Source organism: Manis javanica, chromosome 3, assembly GCF_040802235.1.
Source record: "Manis javanica isolate MJ-LG chromosome 3, MJ_LKY, whole genome shotgun sequence".
Lineage (NCBI taxonomy): Eukaryota > Metazoa > Chordata > Mammalia > Pholidota > Manidae > Manis > Manis javanica.
In genome coordinates, this window is record NC_133158.1 from 65,836,156 (window position 1) to 65,854,946 (window position 18,791).

Here is an 18,791-nt window from a genome sequence, read left to right on the forward strand (position 1 = left end):
CAAATTTTAATCTCCTCCAAAAACACTCTCACCAACACACCTAGAATGATGTTTGACCAAATACCTGGGTACCCTGTGTCAGTCAAGCTGACATACAAAAGTAACCATCACACGTGCCTTTACCTAACTTAATCCTGACCAAAACACCACCAAAAACCCTATGAAGTAAATACCACTGGTTTTTACACCAAATTTAATGATGAAACATATGGCTTCTAGAGTGAGATTGCCCTTTTAAATTCTGTCTCCACCACTTATTGTGTAACAATAAGCAAGTTACTCAGCATCAGTTTTCTCATCTGTAAATTGGGAATGATGATACTATATACCTTGTTGAGAATTAAATGAAATAATATACATAAAACATAGCTGTGATGACTGGAACATAGCTTAGTACTCAATTAAGGCTAGTTAGTGTTTATACAAGAAGGGAATAAAGGTTCATAGAGGTTAAGATCCTTGTCCAAGATCACACAGCTAGTAAGTGCTGAAAATAGGATTTGAACTTGCACTGTCTGACTTGAAAATCATCCATTTAACTATCCTCTCTACTATTCTCTACTTCACAGGGAAGCAGTATAACACAATGGTTAAGGCTTAGGTGTTAGACAGCATGGTGGGTTCAAATCCTGGCTCTTTCATTTACCAAAAGACTCTTGGCAAGTTATTGAACTTCTCTGTACTTTAGTTTCCTCATCTCTAAAATAGGAATAAAAAAATAGTACCCTTCCCACAGTAACACAGAATCAAATAATTTATAGGGATACTGCCTTCATCTATGAATTTTAAGTGATAGCATTTAAAGTACAGGAAGACCATAAGGGAGAGATTTCTTCAGTTGCCCTGAAATTATGGCAGTTGGTACTGGGATGGGTAAGTAAGATTTATGAAATCTAGAGAAATATTAAAAGCGTGACAACATGTTCTTAATATTACAGAAAGCCTGTTTTGAAACAAATTTCTTAGGAAACTTTTTTTGAGAGAGAGAATGAAAATAATGGTTTTCATTCTGAATAATTGTCCATATCCTCAAAATGAAGTTGAAAGCAAAGGACAGGAAGTGAAAAGAAGCCAAAGAGGGTCCATTACAGGATGAAAGCTTCTTGTTTTTATTCTCTTGACCATTAATAGAAGCAATGAAGGATACACTAGCTGGGACCAAATATTTCCCTTTGCAATCTGTAGAAGACAAGAAAACTCAGAATTTCAGAATGTTGTATCTGACTTCTCATCCATCAACCAAAAGCAGCTGAAAAGGCAAGAGCCCAGGAGAACTGTCTTCCTACATATGTATTTGTTTTTAGACAAATGTGTTTGTTTGAAGGTCTGAACACCATGGAAATGGGCACCATGTAAATGCATGGTTGTGTATTAGAAGCCCTCTAAGTGTTGACTCAGTCCTTCGTCCTTCTGTGTGATGGATTAAATGCCACATGCTTCAGTGTGTTATGAGTGATGTCGTTTGACACAATTTATAATTAATGACAATCCTGTATGAAGGACATAAGAATCTCACTGACTTTTTTCTAAGAGATGAATGAGAGGTTGGTTGTCATCTGGCTGTTACTTATACAAAGAGAACTCTAGAGAAAATCATATTGTGTGTCTTACTCTCCCTTACTCAAAAATGTTTGTATACACACAAAATCAGGTTAAAAATTAAGATTAAGGGCAATCTTGAAGGGAAAGCATAAAATCCATGTGCACATTGAAGGGGTAATGGAAATAAAGGGGAGAGATGTGAGGTTACCCTCTTGCTTGAGAGTAGTGAGGAGAAATTGTAAGCCAATTCCATATCATCCTCAACATTTTTGTCTACTCCTTAGTTCCTTTTTAAATTTAACTCCTGAAGCTACAGATAGAAACCTGTCTTCATTACCAAGTTTCTCCCTGAGTACCTACCACCCATGTGCATCCTGCAATTGGAGTCTTCTCAAAGTAGGCAGTAGTTGTGAATATTATTATGTGAAAGCTACTAGAATCAGATGAAAACTTTTATAGTACACATCAGATGGAAATGTCCTCTCTGCTATATGACAGCATTTACTTTATTACACCCTCTTTATTTCATAGAATTACTAGCATTATTTATTCATTTATCTGTTTGGTGATTGGTATGAACAACATTACTCAAAAAAAAAAAAAAACCATGCAAGAAATAGTCAACCAAAGGGAATATGTAATTGAATCTGGAAAGTTTTTTGCCTTAGCTAAATAAATAAGAAATGATAAGAAGCATGGTACAGTAAGAGATGAGAAATACTGAGGTTCAGGCAGACTGCTTTATTTAATTCCATCTGATTTTATTCAGTTGAACTTGATACAGACCATGTCAATGGACATGTATAAGCATATTGGTAGTAGAATTCCTGGGGCTGTTGTATCATTGATGTGAGAGTGAGTAAACAGAAAATCAATGTTAAATAATTCTGAATACAATAGTGATTTTAGATATCAAATTTCAGTTTTACAAATGCACAAAACCAGCAGGTTGAAGCAGATCTGTCACCTGTATTCAGGTGATTTAAATATCTGATTTGAATATACTGAAAATCAAATACAACAATACCATATTTTTCCTTTTCTTCATGGCCAACAAGTGTTTAAAATGTTTTTCCATCATTGCTGCATTTTCAGCTAAAAGATATATTTCAGTTTAATTTTCAGAGGAGGAATAAATCTTACACAGGCTGCCAGCACTTGTTAAACATCAGACCGAGGTTGCCTTGGTCTCCTTGGTTTTCTGCAAAAGCTAAGCTTCCATATAGCAATCTTGAAGAATCAGTTTACAAGTAGAAATATTTGCAAAAGCTTTCATGTCCTAAAAGTGAAGCCAAAAGAACTGAGATGGTCCTTGAAAAACTAAACATCCCAAGTATATTATCAGAGTGAAATAACTTCAGTTGTGCATATTCTTCAAAAGCCATTCTTTCGTCAGTTATACTTTGAATTTGTGTAAGTAGACAAAAGTGATGCATGTTACAAACCCACAGGGTGATCACAGATGAGACTGCCAGCTTTTGTAGTAGGAACTTCTCTAATTAGCCCTTATATGAAGGAGTTTGTAATACCTTATTTAGCTTCTAATATTGTGTACTTCTCTATTTCTTTTCATTGAAATGGTATTATTCTTGAACTTATCTATTAATAGCTGCATCTAATTCCAATTTTGGGCAGTCCAAATGAAGCTCTAAATATGTGTGTATAGATGAAGTTTAGACTTGACAATATGTATAACTAAAATAGATAACTCGTTTCTTTCAGAACTCATCCTGATGCCTACATTAACTTTCATACATTGATCTGATTGTCAGATAGCCACTCCAGTTTAGGGATATCTGTTTTAATTAGTCAGTACACCTGCATTTTACTATGATGTCCTCAGGGACACCCAAAAAGAGACTGAATTGTCAAACCATTAGCAAATTAGTACGGTAAAATGGCAAAAACGAAAACAAGAATTCCTGGTTTATAGAAAATTCTTGCTTTACAATTCCATTGTATACAAAGACAACCTCCTCTCAGACATATAAGGAATAATTTAAGCTGTGCAACAATAAGGACCTTCTCTTTATTCCTAGAACTTCTTATAATATCTAGCATATAGTGTGTGTTCAATAAATATTTCTTAAATAAATGAACTCCATTGTAAAGAGACTCACTATTACCCTAGATTAAGTTGCACACCAGGTTAAATCAAAACTCTTCCTTTCTCTTCTACTTCAAGCATTGTTATAGGCTGCTCTCAACTTACAAATAGGCTGTGTTTAAAAATTTAGACAACTTAATCATTTGGAGCCAAGAATGCTTTTCTCATTCATACATTTACTACAACAAGTGCTGATTCAGCATTCATTCTGGTCCAGGCATCATTCTGGGCTCTGGGGATATGGTGGTGAACGAGCCACAGAGTCCTTAGAACGGTACCTGGAACATAGTAAATGTTCAGTAATTGCTAACTGCTATTCTTAACGGCTGACCTCACTATTTCAGGGATGTTTATTCAGAGCCCTTAGCCTTTGAACTAACTTACCAGCTTATTTCGCTTCCCAAAACAAATTCAAATGGAAGTGCTAGGTAAGAAAAAACAGGTGCTATTTTAGGTTTTCTTATTTCATTAATCTTCCCTGGGCCCTCACATTCAAAAAAGGAAGAATCTTGCTCTTTTTTCTTTTTTTAAAAAAATTTCTTTGCTGTGTGTCTTGTCATGTCAAGGGGCCCTTCCTTGTGATTCTCACCTAAAAATAATGAAGCTATGATAGTATTTGAATTCACATGGAAAACACAGCAGAACTTAGTAAATTGATGTTTGCATAGTGCTTAGAAATCTAAGGTTAAATTTGCTAAAGAAATGTACAGAACTATTATTGTCACTAAAATTATGATAGGCATTTTTTTCTCTACCATAAAAAAACCTCGGTTAATTGGTGTTTGTATTTTAAAAGTTGTATGCTACCTTAAAGAAAACGTTCAATGTGTATCTAAAGGAAAAACAAATAAAGATCATGTCATTTCATTATTATGCAATATAAATATTTTCTAAGGATCCACTAGTTTGAGGTAAGTAAATGACATTTAAAAACCTTACAATCCTCGGTTTGGACAGATAGATGATTGCCTCTTCTTATATATAAATGACAGGTGGCTGCTCCAGTGAAGTGGTTCGCAAAGGTCTTCTGATTTTTGCCTCCTTTCTTCAGCTGTTGGCTTAGACTAAAGTAGCGATACACTTCAATCCTGACACAGAAGAGGATTTTGTTTGTTTTATTTATTTGGCTGGTGGGTTGAGTTTTTGTTGTTGTGTGTGTGTTTGCGTGTCTCATCATCTGTTTGGTTGCCACCACCTATTTCGTGTTCCAGCAAAAATGGCAGACAGTAAGTGCCCCACAACAGCAGGCTGTGATTTCCAACCAGGTCTTAACACACTCTTCCTAGAAGAGTAATTCTTCGATCTTGACTTTGTACATTGCCTAGTATGTGGAGGGTCATTGCATGTGGTGCTTTCTCTTCTTAGCAGAAGATGAAGTGAGTTTAAACTATAAAATTTAAGGTCGAGTATCTTAGCCCTAAGCTTTTTTTATTTGACAAATATATAGTGAACACCTCCCATGTATCAGGCACAGCTCTGTGCACTAGTGGTACCATAGGGAATAAGATATAAGTCTTTGGCTCATAAAGCTTATATTTTAGTATGGAAGGCAGATATTAAGTAAATAAATATATAATTTCAGGAAAGAACAAATACTATAAAGAATATAAAGCAGGGTAGGATAATGGGGAGGTGGTCAGTTATTTTAGATAGGAGATCAATGTTGGTCTCCTGAAAAAGTGATAATTTGAGTAGAATCCAGAATAAAAGGAGAGAGTAGACATGCCAAGCTCTGGAGGAAAAACATTCCAGGCATACATAAAAAGAACTCCTCAGGCCTAGATGTGGGGCTTAGATTGGTGGGTCCCAGGAAAGAAGAAACACTTTATGAACTTTGACAATCTTTAAAATCCTGAAGAATCAGGTAGAAACTGGCCCGTATGATGTACACTTACTTGTCTTATACAACCAATAGGGCTAGAGGACATTAAAGCATCCTTACAATGTGATTACCAGTCATAGATTTTAAGATGTCTTCATGATACTTTTGATTTTAGGAAAACCATAAAAGCACTAGATGTCTTCAGTTAAGTGGGACAGCACTAAGAATATTCTGGTGAGATCTGAAGTTTGCCCTTCCAAAAGTGCTTTGAGAAAGGATGCCACAGTTAAAAATCATGAGTGGGCAGTGCACAGTGACAGCCAGGGCAAGGGGCAAGGTGAGTGCACAGCACTGTGCTGTCAGCCTTCCTCCATTCAGAAAGTATCTGCCCTCACCATCACCTGCAGACACCTCCAACCACTGGCTTAACTGAGCTTGCTAGATGCATGAGTATGGAGGGCTGTCTGTGGCAGTGTTGTAATCCATCATGTTCTGCCTCTGGATATCTCCGACTGTTTTGAAAACACTGACATTACTTATGGCAACCTTTCCTTAAAAGTTTTATGAAGATTACAAAAAAAGTAAACTCGTTTGACATACTTGGATTTTCTGTCTCCTCAATGGAGGCCTTTGGCAGATCATTTTGTAAAACACATAATCAGATCCTAATTTTTTCACTTCAGAATTGTGTATATTGGGTGTTCATAGTGACAAACATCTGTAGAAACAGATTCTTGTCCAATACCATCTTTGGTCCTGAAACATTAAAGATGAGTTAGACCCTTGCCCTGTTTTATCTGTAAAAATTGTTTAAAGCCTCAGACTTGAACATAGATATGTAGAGTGGTATCTATGAGTGACATTGTAGTTATAAAGTGCAGTTTGAACCTTCACTTTATTGATGCTTATACTCCACGGTCGTTCACTCTTTGCCTTGACAAAAGTGATTGATGAAATAGTTCACTAGCTATTGCAGTCTTTTATAAAAGGTTGCCTTTGCTAGGCTATGTCACCAACTGCAATGGGGAATAGTGGCAGCCATTATAGGAATGTCTGGACATGGCTTCATCCCTGAAGGATATCCACTGACTCTGAGGAACAAAAGGAAAGAATGCCATAAGACGTCATCCAAAACTTCCCTCTGAATCAGCACTTTGAGTAGTAAAAGCACATGGATGGTGAAACAAAAATATCATTTCCTTGCTCAAAGTTTACCACCAAATTCAAGAAAAGAAATTGGGTGCAGAGGGGACAAGGGAGGAGGAAAGAAAGGGATGGAGGGATGGGCAGAAAGGGAGAGAGGGAAGAAAAGTAAAAAAAGCAAGAAAAGTAATGGAGAATGCTTCTCTTGGCACATAAAAGGCTTCTGTTAAATTCTTAAGACATTTTTTGTTTCAGGAAAATATTGTTTTGTCTCATTATGCGATCTCAAAAGTTTAAAATTGGTTTACCATAAGAAGCATCAAGTAAATACAGTTTCTACTTTTAATAACGATAGCTCAAATTTCACATGAGATCACACCAGCCCTCCAATGTAATTAAGGTTATGGCTTTCTTATGTACTTCAAATATCCACAATGTGTAGTTAATAGTATTGTTTTTAGATAAATACTAGGGAACCACAACAGCGATGCTAGTGTCTGTCATAAAGTAGATGCTACCAATAAAGAAAATTACAACACATTTTGGTGTAATTTGCTCGAAAATTTCATGACAGAGAAGTCTATGTAGCTTACTCTCCAAAGTGATAAAGGGCTGATGTGTTTGAATGAAGAAAAGGGGTGTGGAGCCAAGACAGTACTTTACAGGTGGCAGAACCTTTTCTCACTGCACAGGTATCCCTAGAGAACACAGATGTCACTTAGGGTCTGGAGTGTGCACTTGAGACTAAACTGGTAGCTCCTAAAGCAAATATGATGTCCCATGATTTCTTAACATCAGAAGAAGAAGAAGGAAAAAAACCCACAAGTAGAAACTGCAGGTGCTCCCTTTTTATTGCACCATGTGAAGAGAAAATGTAAAACGGACAAGCTTTCGACAATCATGTTCTCTTCATCAAGCTGTTATTGTTATTTTAGTGAGTCCACTAAAAAGAATTATCTAGAGCTTCTTGTTTTTACTTCTTTGTGTACTTGATGAATATGATTACCGTTTTTACCTCATGTATTTAAACCCCTTCTGCCATAATTCCATATTCTGCCTAAAAGCCATGTCTGTGGGAGCTTTTCCCCCTTGCCTGGAACATTTTTTAGGGCTATGACTGCATTTAAGCAGGTGCAGTAAATGCATCTTTGGCGATTTTCACTGTTGTGTGCAAGTGCAAAACGTCTCACATAATTAAGCTGAAATTAATAGGGACTATTAGTAAAATAACCTTGTTTTATGAATGAAGACCTCACAGTCATTCAACAGAGCCTTTCTTTGACAAACGCACTGCATTCACTTATATAACCCAGAATTGTATGCCCGGAAAGTGAATAAACATTTGTCAGGCTACCTTCCAGAGTTTTCCATTAACCGTCTTCTAATCCCCTTCTTGTGGTCTGCAAAGGGAATCCGATTTTATTTTTAAATGGAACAAAGGGATTGGCCTAGCACCACAAAGGCCAGTGATTGTCAGAATCACAAGACGTCTTTAGTTAATTTTGGGCCTGAATTGTTCTTCGTCCTGTGTTTCTCTCACTTTAGAATTTAAAGCAACCTATTCAAAATGGCTACCATACAAGGGAGGAGGGATCGAAGGAAAATAATAAAGAACAGTAGCAACTGAGTTGATGCTGTATAAATAAGCACATTTGCTGTGTCTCTGTTCTGCAGTTTTTATGTCCCACTGATGAGAGAACTGGTTTGAGATGTAAATTGCTTCCCTTTGATTGAACCAGGGAGGAGATGTCATGTAACTCATCTCATCAGCATAGAGCATTGTGTGCCTTTGGTGAATTATAGGATAGCAGAGCTAGGAGGAATCCCTTAACCTCTCTCTGCAGCCCGGCTCCAGTGTTTTAATAACAACCAAAAGAAGTACTTCCCTTCGGCTCACCTGACTATCTTCTGTGGTTTGAGCTCATTTCTCCTGATCCTGTCCTTACACATTTTGTAAAGGATCACTGGAAGGTGCCACTATTTTAACTTGCCATTTATATCCTGTAAACGAAAATATAAAACTGTGGGGAGGTTTTTTGTTTGCTTGTTTGTCTTAGGTAGAGAGCATTTACAAGGTTGCTTGTAAATGAGAGAGGGGATGAAGCAATGACCTGAAGCCACTATTTTCTGTAGTGTGTGTCACTTGTCTAGGTTTAGGTTGAACCTGAGGGGCAGTCCTCCTTGGAACTGAGCACGGAGGAAGGGGTAGGAGGAGACGGGGAATGGCTGCAGGAGCTCCCGGGGATGTGCATGAGAGTGTGTGCTATATACGAGCAAAGAGTTAGTAAATGGATTTAAAACAAAAGAATTGGAAATAGGCCTGTGATCAATCTAGCCTGGTATCTCCACATACTGGGGACTTTTTTTTTTTTATGAGAAATTCAGGGCAGATACCACAGGCCTATCATGACAGCACAGCCTTTTCTTCCTCCCCTTCTATTAAATCTACATTTTGAAGGTGGATGGTGCTGACTCATAAATTAAATTGGAGTAATACATACAGTGTATATATATTTCTGTCACTTTGTCTCAAATTAAACACGAACCTTCTCCCCTGACAAGATGATAGAAAAGTTAATTGCTCACCCTGGCTTTAAATTGGAATTTGAATTTGCAAAATGCTAAAGGTTTATGAGATCTAAATCATGAGGAGCTTAAATTACATTCCTGTGATAAAATATTAATAAATCAATTAAAACATAAGCCGAGTATAATATTACTTTTTTTTGTAGGAACCTTGAACACAATAATTCATTAGGGTGTAGTGCAGTAACAATTATTGTATCTTTTTTTAATTTTCTTTTTATTAGTTTTTTTTTGATAAATACATCATCAGATAACATTCCACATGGTGGATTATCATTATCCCAATGCGGCATCCAGAAATCCTGTTGCACCCCTAAACAAGAGCTCACAGCCTGAATTATCTGCTGTTACTTATCCTTGTTAGCATCAGCTGCTTCTTTTACTGAAGGGGTATTTTCCTCTTGGAAACATCTGTTCAGTGCCAGCTCTGCCATTTTGTGGTTTCTGAATCTCTCTAAAAATGGGCATAATCATAATAATTCTACCTCAGAACTGGCATGAGGATCAAATTAGGAAATGTATGTGGAAACCATTTGTAGGTGGTAAAGCACCATCAAATGTTAATTACTATGATCATAAATTGGGTCCTTTTTAATCTCTAGAAGGGCTCTTAGATATCATTTAGTAACCAACCACCTCATTTTAAATATGAAGGATCAGAGGTCCAGAGAGGTTAAGCCATTTGTCTGAGGTCACACAGCTAGATAGTGAAACTGCTCAAACAAAAGTCAGGATGCCTAAATCCCAACTCAAGGTCTTTTCTACTCTGTACCCTACGAGTCCCTACAAAAATGCCAGGAAGGTCACATCAAGTGGGTGGTATGTTATGTACTCTGTCCATATTGTTTTCCATTTGAAGCTGATTTTCTTTGACTGACTAAATATTAGTGATTTTAAGGATCATTTTCTAAGGGCCTGATGCCACAAACACATATCCCCACAGCTGTCAGGAAGGGGTTCATTTGGCAAAGAGATACTGCCTTGTCCTGCTGCTCCCCAAATGAAGACTCAGCAGTGCATCTTCCTCTCCTACAGGGTTCTGGAGGAAGCCTCGGATGAGGGAAGATGGTGGCCTTCCTTTTTAAATATTTCTCCTACGTAATGACTTATGAGGATTCACCGACCCCCAATTTTAATCTCCTTTGCCTCCTTCCTGCTCTCTGGCCTTCACCTGCAGGTTTCCTGCCCCAATCTCTACCTCCAAGTCCCAGGAATCACTGGGATTTGCTTTTTATTTATTTTGAAAATAATGAGAACCACTTCTCTAATACCAAACAGACCTTTTCCAAATAATAATTCTTGGAAATGAATACACATGTTTCTTCTGATGCTAAGATAACTAGCTCAACAGGATATCAACAGATCAGAGAATTAGAGACTGAGTGCTAATCCTGTGTTTCTTGGTGGGATATGAAATCTGACAAGCTTTCATTTTTCCATCTTTGTTTCCTCTTCCTGCCAACAATGATAAGATGATCAGTCTATACTAGTGTTTTAAGGACCTCCATTAAATGATTTTGAAATGTTTGCAAAATGATAATGGATTAATATGTGCTAAGTAATAATATTTTGTAATCTAGGAATGAGCTCAGATAGAGTGGATAAATTCTGTGGAATCTGTAACACTCACATTCATAATCTTAATAGTTGTGTTGTTTTTACAGAATATTCAATGCATTGTGAACAGAGATGATATGGTCACTGTCCTAAAAGTTTAAGATAAGGATATATTAATTTCCAAGAGGAAAAAAAAGTTGATTGAAACGAAGAAGGTGTGGAAACTCTAAAATTAGTCAAGGACATCAACAAAAAGTAGATCTTGAGGAAAAGTAGATTCTATGTTGGCATTAGAAAAAAGTGAAGTGGTTTCATGGAATGTAAAAGCTATCAATCAAAGTAAAACAGTGTATCAGTTGTCAAGTGTCCTAAAACCTCAATTAAGAACATAGAAATAAACACAATATGCTTTTACGAAAGCAAATGATAAAATATAAGAACTTTACATAGTACATAGCCCTTCCAGGGTATACTGATTTTAAAATCCGTCTATTAAGTCTGTACTGTGTACCAAACCTTATTTAGGTCTGTTCTAATTTTTTCTCATAACAATACACCTAACATTCATTTTGTGGTTGAGGAAGCAGATTCAGGGATGTTAACTAATAGCACAAGGACGGAGAGCCAGGAGTCAAATGAGGTCTGACTCCAGAGCTTCTTCCTCTTTTCATTACTCTATACTATCTTTCACAAGAATTATGTAACTGTAGTGAGGACGAGGAAGCAGGGAGAGAGAGTGTTCCTGGAGGCAGCCTCACTGAGAGCAATGGGAAGTGAAATGGCGGTGCAGAGCCTCACCAAACAATTAGGAAAAGCACACAAAAGGGTCCCCAAAGCATATCATGTTGTGTAGGTTAAACCACCCTGGGCTGTCTTTGGTAATATCAAAATACCTTATTTTTATCTCGATCATCTTTCATTAAGGCCCTTATACTTTTCAGTTACTAATTTACAAAGCATTTTGATACATGTTATTTCATTTGCTACTCAAGGGAAAACCTACATGGTGAAAAAAGAAGTACTGTTATTCCCATTTTACAGATGGGAAAACCGAGGCTTAGGTAGGCTACATTATTTGCCAGAATTTTATTTCTTCACAGAGCCTAAGAATCTAGAACTATATCCTTTCACTATGTCAAGTCCTTTCTTTGTTTTAGAAAATAGGAAATAATTATAGAGATTCTTCCTTAACTTTTGAAAGAAACGTGTTTAAACAGTTAACTAGGTACTTTATTTATTTTCTTCTATTGTTCTCCTGTTATAGAAAAAAATGACACTGCAATAGTAAATTCTAGAGATTAAAGCATTTCAAATATATAACTTTAACTCTTACCCACATGAGGTAATTTTACAGATACTGATTGGGGTCCTCTAACTACTTTCTCACATCCACCATATTTCTTGTCATTCTGCAACAATAGCTTCATTTCATAGCTTCATCTGGAAGTCTAAAATTTAGTTTAGGATTTAAAGTCCCTGATATAAATACAAATATGCTTATGAAGGGAGCCTTTCAATGGTAACTGATGTAAATACTTAGTTGACACCTCATAATGGATTGGTCTAGTTTTGGGGACAAGAATGGTCAAGGATTTAATTGGAGAAGGGTTAAAGGGGAGCTAGTAAGTGAAATTCTCTTTTTGTCAACTAAGAGGACATAGAGGAAAAAGTAAATGCAATTCTACTCATATCTTCCTATGCAAAAACCAAATAAGCAATCAAACAAATGAAAATGAGACACATCAAAAACCTCTTCCTTTAACAAACAGGCACAATCCTACATTATAAACCATGGGATACTATGAAACTTAGACCAAGTCAAAGGGGGTTCCTGAGAGGATGTTAACCACATATAGCAGGCAGAACCTTCAAAAGTAGATGGAAGGACCCTGAGGGACATATGGTACACTTACTTACATGGAACAGGACAGTGTGAGGCCCCTAATGGTCTGGGGAAGCATCCCGGAGCCTTATGCTGCAGCTGGCAGAGAGGGAGGAATCACGCCAGCCTGCCACACATATCAGAATCAGGATGTGAGGGTGGCAAGGTGGGGATGATAAATTGCATCATTTTTGCTGTTGATTGTGTTCAGGAGAAGAAACAAAACCTTAAATTATGATCTGTAAGACATGCAACATACAGGAGGACTTCATGAAGGTCCGTTAGGGTTCCTGTTAACCCCAAATGGGGAAGTCACTGAGGAGAAGCATATCCCTTGAGAAACGAACAATGTGCATAGTGGAGCTGGTGAGAAAGGGTGTAGTGCGCCCGCCAATACCACACCAAAATGAAACCCCCTAGTGCTCCAAATCACTCCCCAGGCCTCTTCTATTCAGTAAACAGCTGATAAAATTAACTGATTGAAAAAGAGAAATAAGCAGAAAGGAGCCAGCATTGGACTCATGCGTGACTAATTATAAAACAAAAGTAACGTAAGGACAAGCAGATCAAGATATATACCAGAAGAAGAATTATACCATAAAATAATACATATTTTCCATAGTTGCAAAAATATAGAAGAAATTGTGGCCTCTTTAAAATAAGAGGTCAAAGATTAGGTGTACGGGATCAAAGAAAGAGGACAAGAAAAAGAGAAATATAATGAACTCTCAGAGAACAGGAAAAGAATGAAAAAGAAATATAAAGCTATTATAGGACCAAAAGCCACATTTTATATAGAAAATAGAGAAAGGAAAGGACTTCTAACAGTACCACCAATACCAACAATACCAGAATTATGGATGAAAAATAATTAAACAAGAAAAACCACTAAAAGTAGTTTTAAAATGATGTGAGAAAGTGATAATTGTGATTGACAACCTATATCTCAGATAAAATATTATCTTCCTAATAAATCAGGACTCCTGCAAATTGATAAGAAGACCAATAGGTAAAATGGCACAGAACATTCAAATGGTTCTTAAACATATTAATAAATATTCAACTCATATATAATAAGAGAAATAAAGATTAAAATATGCTTGATAAGAGAAATGCAAATTAGAAATATACCAAGATACATTTTCATCTACTATAATGCCAAAAATGAAAACTTCAAATGGGGATAAATTTTACTATGTCTACCAAAATAACAAGTGTCTATACTCCTTGACTTATCAGTTCTGGTTGTAAGAACTTATTCCATATGAGTAAAAGAATATATGCACAAGATTCTTCTTCACTATAGCATTTTTGTTGTTAGAAATATTGGAAACTAAATGTTTGTCAGTAGGGGATTAGATTAAATAGCTACTGGATAGTCATCCATAAATATTTTTTAAATGAAAAAGGCAGATGTGGAGTAGTGTGTATAATATAAAAATATACACATAAAGGATTTTTTTTTTCCTGGCATATCTGTATTTTAAAAAGCAAACTAATAGTGGTGGTTACCTGTCAGAGGATGGTATAAGAACTGGGTGGATGGAAAATAAGATGAGACTTTCTATTGTATACCATTCCATACATTTGTGTTTTGGGATAATGTAAATGTATTATCTATTAAAAATAAATAAATAGCATTTTATGTTCTACCTTTGGAAGACAGAGATAGGAACAACTGATATTTGAAGGAAACAAGAAAGAACAAATGAAAAACTATTTAAATGTGTAATAGAATAAAATTTTCCTGGAATAAAGGTAGTCATGACTCTTTATGATGAAAAAGGCACATTATATCCCAGAAAAACCACGGTGCTGAGCAGCAGGCCCTGAGACCTATCTTGATGAAGGTGCAGTACTTCGAGGCTGAAGAAAGAAAACCGGAAAGCTACAGGAAAAAAAATCAAACAGGGAGAGATTGGATTTGCCTCAAAATTTTAAAATGCAAGAACAGGGGGACTGTAACACAATGAATGATCATTGTAAAAAGAACAAAGCAAAATGTTTAATGATAAATCTAGGCTACCAAAGATTGAGAGAAGTCATGATAAATAAATGTTAGTGAATCTCAGATCAACGTCACAATAGACTTACGACTAAACCATGGGATGAGGTGTGGAGTTTACAGAATAGAATGTAAATGGTATAAACCTCGATAATATAGAAATAAATGACAGAACCTGAGAGGTTTGAAAGGTAAAGAGTAGGAGGGGACAAGTATGGATGAATTACTTGTGTTTCATAGAAGAGAATGAAGGATGAATACTGTCTGAAGTTGACAAAGTAAGTAATGGAGATATACATGTGTTTTTAAAACTATAAAGATAAGCACATGAAGAATTAAAAGTAATAATTTAGCCGAAGTCAGGTGGTAAAGAGGAAGGTGGAGGGCAACAGGAAGTATAGGGGAGTATTTCATTGTTTTTTAGAATTATTTTTTAAAAGAATCCAAGTTCTATTCTAAAGTCATCAAATAAAAAAAAAGGACTTTAACTCCCTTATTAAAATGCATAAAGTTAGTCATTAGAACACTGTACTCAAAATGTTATCAGCCCATCAAAGTGAGTATTACACAGACCTTTTTAAAAAACACGTACCTAGTATCTTAAATCAGGCCTACTGAATCTTTTGGCAGAGAGGGATGAAACTTGGAATCTGTATTTTTAATAAATCCCCTAGGTTTGAGAAAGACTGCAATAGAACAATTAACAATCTATGCTAAAATTTCCAAATTATTAGGAACAAAACTCATAGTAACAAGTAAATCATTAGAAAAGAAAGAAAGCAATTTGTAAAATAATATAAAATAAGATGATGAATTAAGATCAAGCATATATTTCATAGCAGTAAATATAAGGCTAAAGTCATCTTTTTAAAAGGTGAGGTTTATTATTAGGAGGTCTACTAAAACAGTTAAGTCATGTTGTAGACCAAAGAAGAAAAAATATGATTTCCAAAAGACATTTGAGAAAATTTAGGCCATATTCTATCAGTGTAATCAGTTGTTAAAGATTAATATTAGAAAGAAAAAAAGTAAAATCATATCTCTCAGTAAAATTTGAATTTTTAAAATCCATTTTGAATTAAAGAAAGATGACAGAATTTACAGAAAATAAGCACAAGTGGGAATAGATACAGCAATGTTCAGAGGAAAATCCGTAGCTTTAAATACTAATATTATGGAAAAAATAATTGTAAACATATTCGCATTCATTTCAGGAAGCTGGCAAAAAGAAAGAAAACCAAATATGTAAAGCAGAAAGAAAAAACTGATAAAAATAAAACCAGAAATTAATGAATTAGAAAGCAAAAAGAAAGGCATTAATAAAGAGTTGGGTTTTTCAAAGAGAATAGCAAAATAATAAAAATCTCAGTATCACATGGTATAATTACTAAATGAGAAAGCCCACAAATGCACAAAATTAGAAATACTAAAAGGAAACCATAAATGAAGAAGTTAAAATAATTGCAATGAATATTTCACATGTAAATTGGAAAATCTTGGACACAATGGATGATTTCTAGGTAAATATAAATTACCATAGGAGGGCGAAGAGAAATAAAATTTTAGAAAGTTTCAGGGCTGCCACTAAATAGTGTGTGTGTGTGTATGTGTTTGCTTGCTAAAAGAGTGAATCAGTCAGCTTTGTAAAGACAGAATTGTTTTCTTATCTCTTAAGGGTGTCTCCAGCTTTCTTCTGTGAGCACTGAGTAGCTAAGTACAACATTGCCTGGTGTTTCTGTTCTTTCTGCCTCAGTGGACATGTCTGCTTGTTGCTCGGCTTTTCTGAGTTGTGAGGAGCCATGCCAAGGTACAGATAGTCTCCTGTCCTTCACTCAGGTTTCTTCTGCCTCTGTGGCTGGCCACCTGAGGAAGTTGGGGCTGAAAGGATAATAAGAGGAGCCCTAGGCTTGGTTCTTTTACTATTTGCTTATAATAATATTTACATTCATTGCTCTATGGCTTTATCTTTTTAATCCCTCAACTAAGAGATTAGGACTGTATTTATGGTTTATATCTTTTCCCAGAAAACAGTATAACCTGCAAAATTTTGAGGCTTCACTGACTTCCCAAACCTCCTTCCTCCACGTGGGGTTCAAGAACCATCAACTAGATAAATTACATCAGCATTCACATTTTACAGCCTCAGGAACCCATAGCTTTAAATTGAACAAAAACCTCAGAGGGAATGATCATCCTTGTGGAAAGCAGTACACGGTGATTACAATTAAACTCTGGAGCCAGACCACTTTGTTTCAAATTGCATCCCCTTCATTTACTTAACTGCAAGCCCTAAGGTAAGTTACTTAACCTCTCTGTGACTCCGTTTCTTTATCTGAAAAATGGACAAAATTCAGTTCACAGGGCGGATGTTGTGAGGATTAAATGAGGACATACATTACATATAAAACTCTTAGAAGAGTGCCCCAGCATGAAGTAAGTTCTTCCCAAGTACAAATAGTAATGTCTCGTACTAGCTGTGAAGTTTTCTTAGCACAGAGATAAAAACACATTACTTGTCTTTAATCTACTCATTGTGAAAAAGCACTGTTCATATTTTGGTCATGACTGAAATAGCACTGTTCCCCTTGTAAGCTGATGATTGGATCCATTGCTGTATTAATTAGTGGTGTTGAACGTTGTGATATGCAGGATGCTTTGAGAAAAGCATCTTGATTTCAAGATTAACCTCCTTATCATTTGGGGCTGTTTATTAAGCACCTCTGATCAGCAGAGGAAGTGATTAAGTTAAACTAGGGATTAACTTCATCCTAAACAGGGAATTATTTTTTTCATACTTTCTGTTTCTGTAGTTTTATTTATTTTGCTTCTGTAGTTTTATTATGTATGTGTATATAATATATGACCTAAGGACAACTACTTTCTTTGAAAACCACAATAAAATGAAAAATACCAAACAATAATTTATTTAACTATACTCAACATATATACATATTTTTAATGACATCTAAGGTTGAGAGATTAATAAGGAAAAATGAGTAGTGTATTGATATTTCAGCATATAAATATCAATATCAACTGTCAATTAGGAAACAAAAATACAAAAATTAATATGTAACATTTCAGGTAAAACATAAAGTTTGCTATACCTTCATCCTGTGGTAGAAAGCGTGTTAGTGATTTACTCATGACCATATAAAAAAAGTATCCAAGGGATAATTAAGTCTCAAAACATTAAACTAGCTAATATGGAGACAATTTGTCTAAAATTTATAAACAGTTATATAGAATACAGTCACATAAAGTATCAAAGGCTGCCTTGATTGTGTATTGAAGATAAAAGCCAAGGTTTTTACACTTAAAAGAAATGTTGATTTAAACTGAATTTCAAAGGAAACGATTAGATTATCTGTGTTGCCTAGTTAGCACAATTGTTTCATGTGCTCTGACCTTAGTTTATTTAAAAAAAACCAGAGCCAAGGACTATCTTACGACATCCCATTTATATATACATATGTGTGTGTGTGTGTGTATATATATATATATATGTTATCAAATTTAATATTTTAAAAATGTATGAACCCTCTACAGGTTTTATGTTGGGCTGGTGCCATCTGTAATTGTGAAGCCAAGTGTTCTGTTGGGCAGAATAATCAAATCAAAGTTAATGGGGTGACCAACTAAGCAGGGCTCTTTGTCATTAAGGTCCGCTCTTGTGATAGTAGCACATTATTCTGCTGATTTGGATCTGTAGGAAGGCGTCCACCTGTGGCCCACATTGGCAGGGAAGAGACTGCAAAGGCAGCCCTGGTGAAGGAGGAGGTCGCCATCCTGGGCAGCGGATTCTTTTGCTGGAAAGCCAAAGCGTGCAGGGCAGCATAAGCAGTATTAGTAGATGGATGATTCATACACTATTCAGTTGATTTAGGTCCCAAAGTAAGGTAATCAAAATCCTAGGAATAAAAACTAAATCACTACGGAGGCATGACTGGTCTTGAGCAAGTACATGTAGAGCCACTAAGCACATGATCAGATGAGATTTAAGCACATGGAGCCCTCTGTCCCCATCTCAGGAATGATTTTCTCTATTTGGACAGGAGCTATTGTAAGAATTTCTATGTCTGTTGGGGGCACTGAGGTTCCCACAGACTATGGTAAACATGATTTGGCTTGCACACTCTCATAATCA

General features: G+C 35.9%; 1 protein-coding gene across 24 annotated transcripts in view; it reads left to right on the forward strand.

Moving 5' to 3' along the window:
- ZBTB20 (zinc finger and BTB domain containing 20) overlaps positions 1-18,791 on the forward strand; it is an 832,086-nt gene that overhangs the window by 275,214 nt on the left and 538,081 nt on the right. For 2 of the 24 annotated variants that reach the window (XM_073231633.1, XM_073231630.1), the window contains exon 4: positions 16,669-16,938. The exons of the other annotated variants lie outside the window; for them this stretch is intronic. The gene's annotated coding sequence lies outside the window, so the exon portion shown is untranslated. The remainder of the gene's footprint in view (positions 1-16,668; positions 16,939-18,791) is intronic. 24 annotated transcript variants of the gene reach the window in all.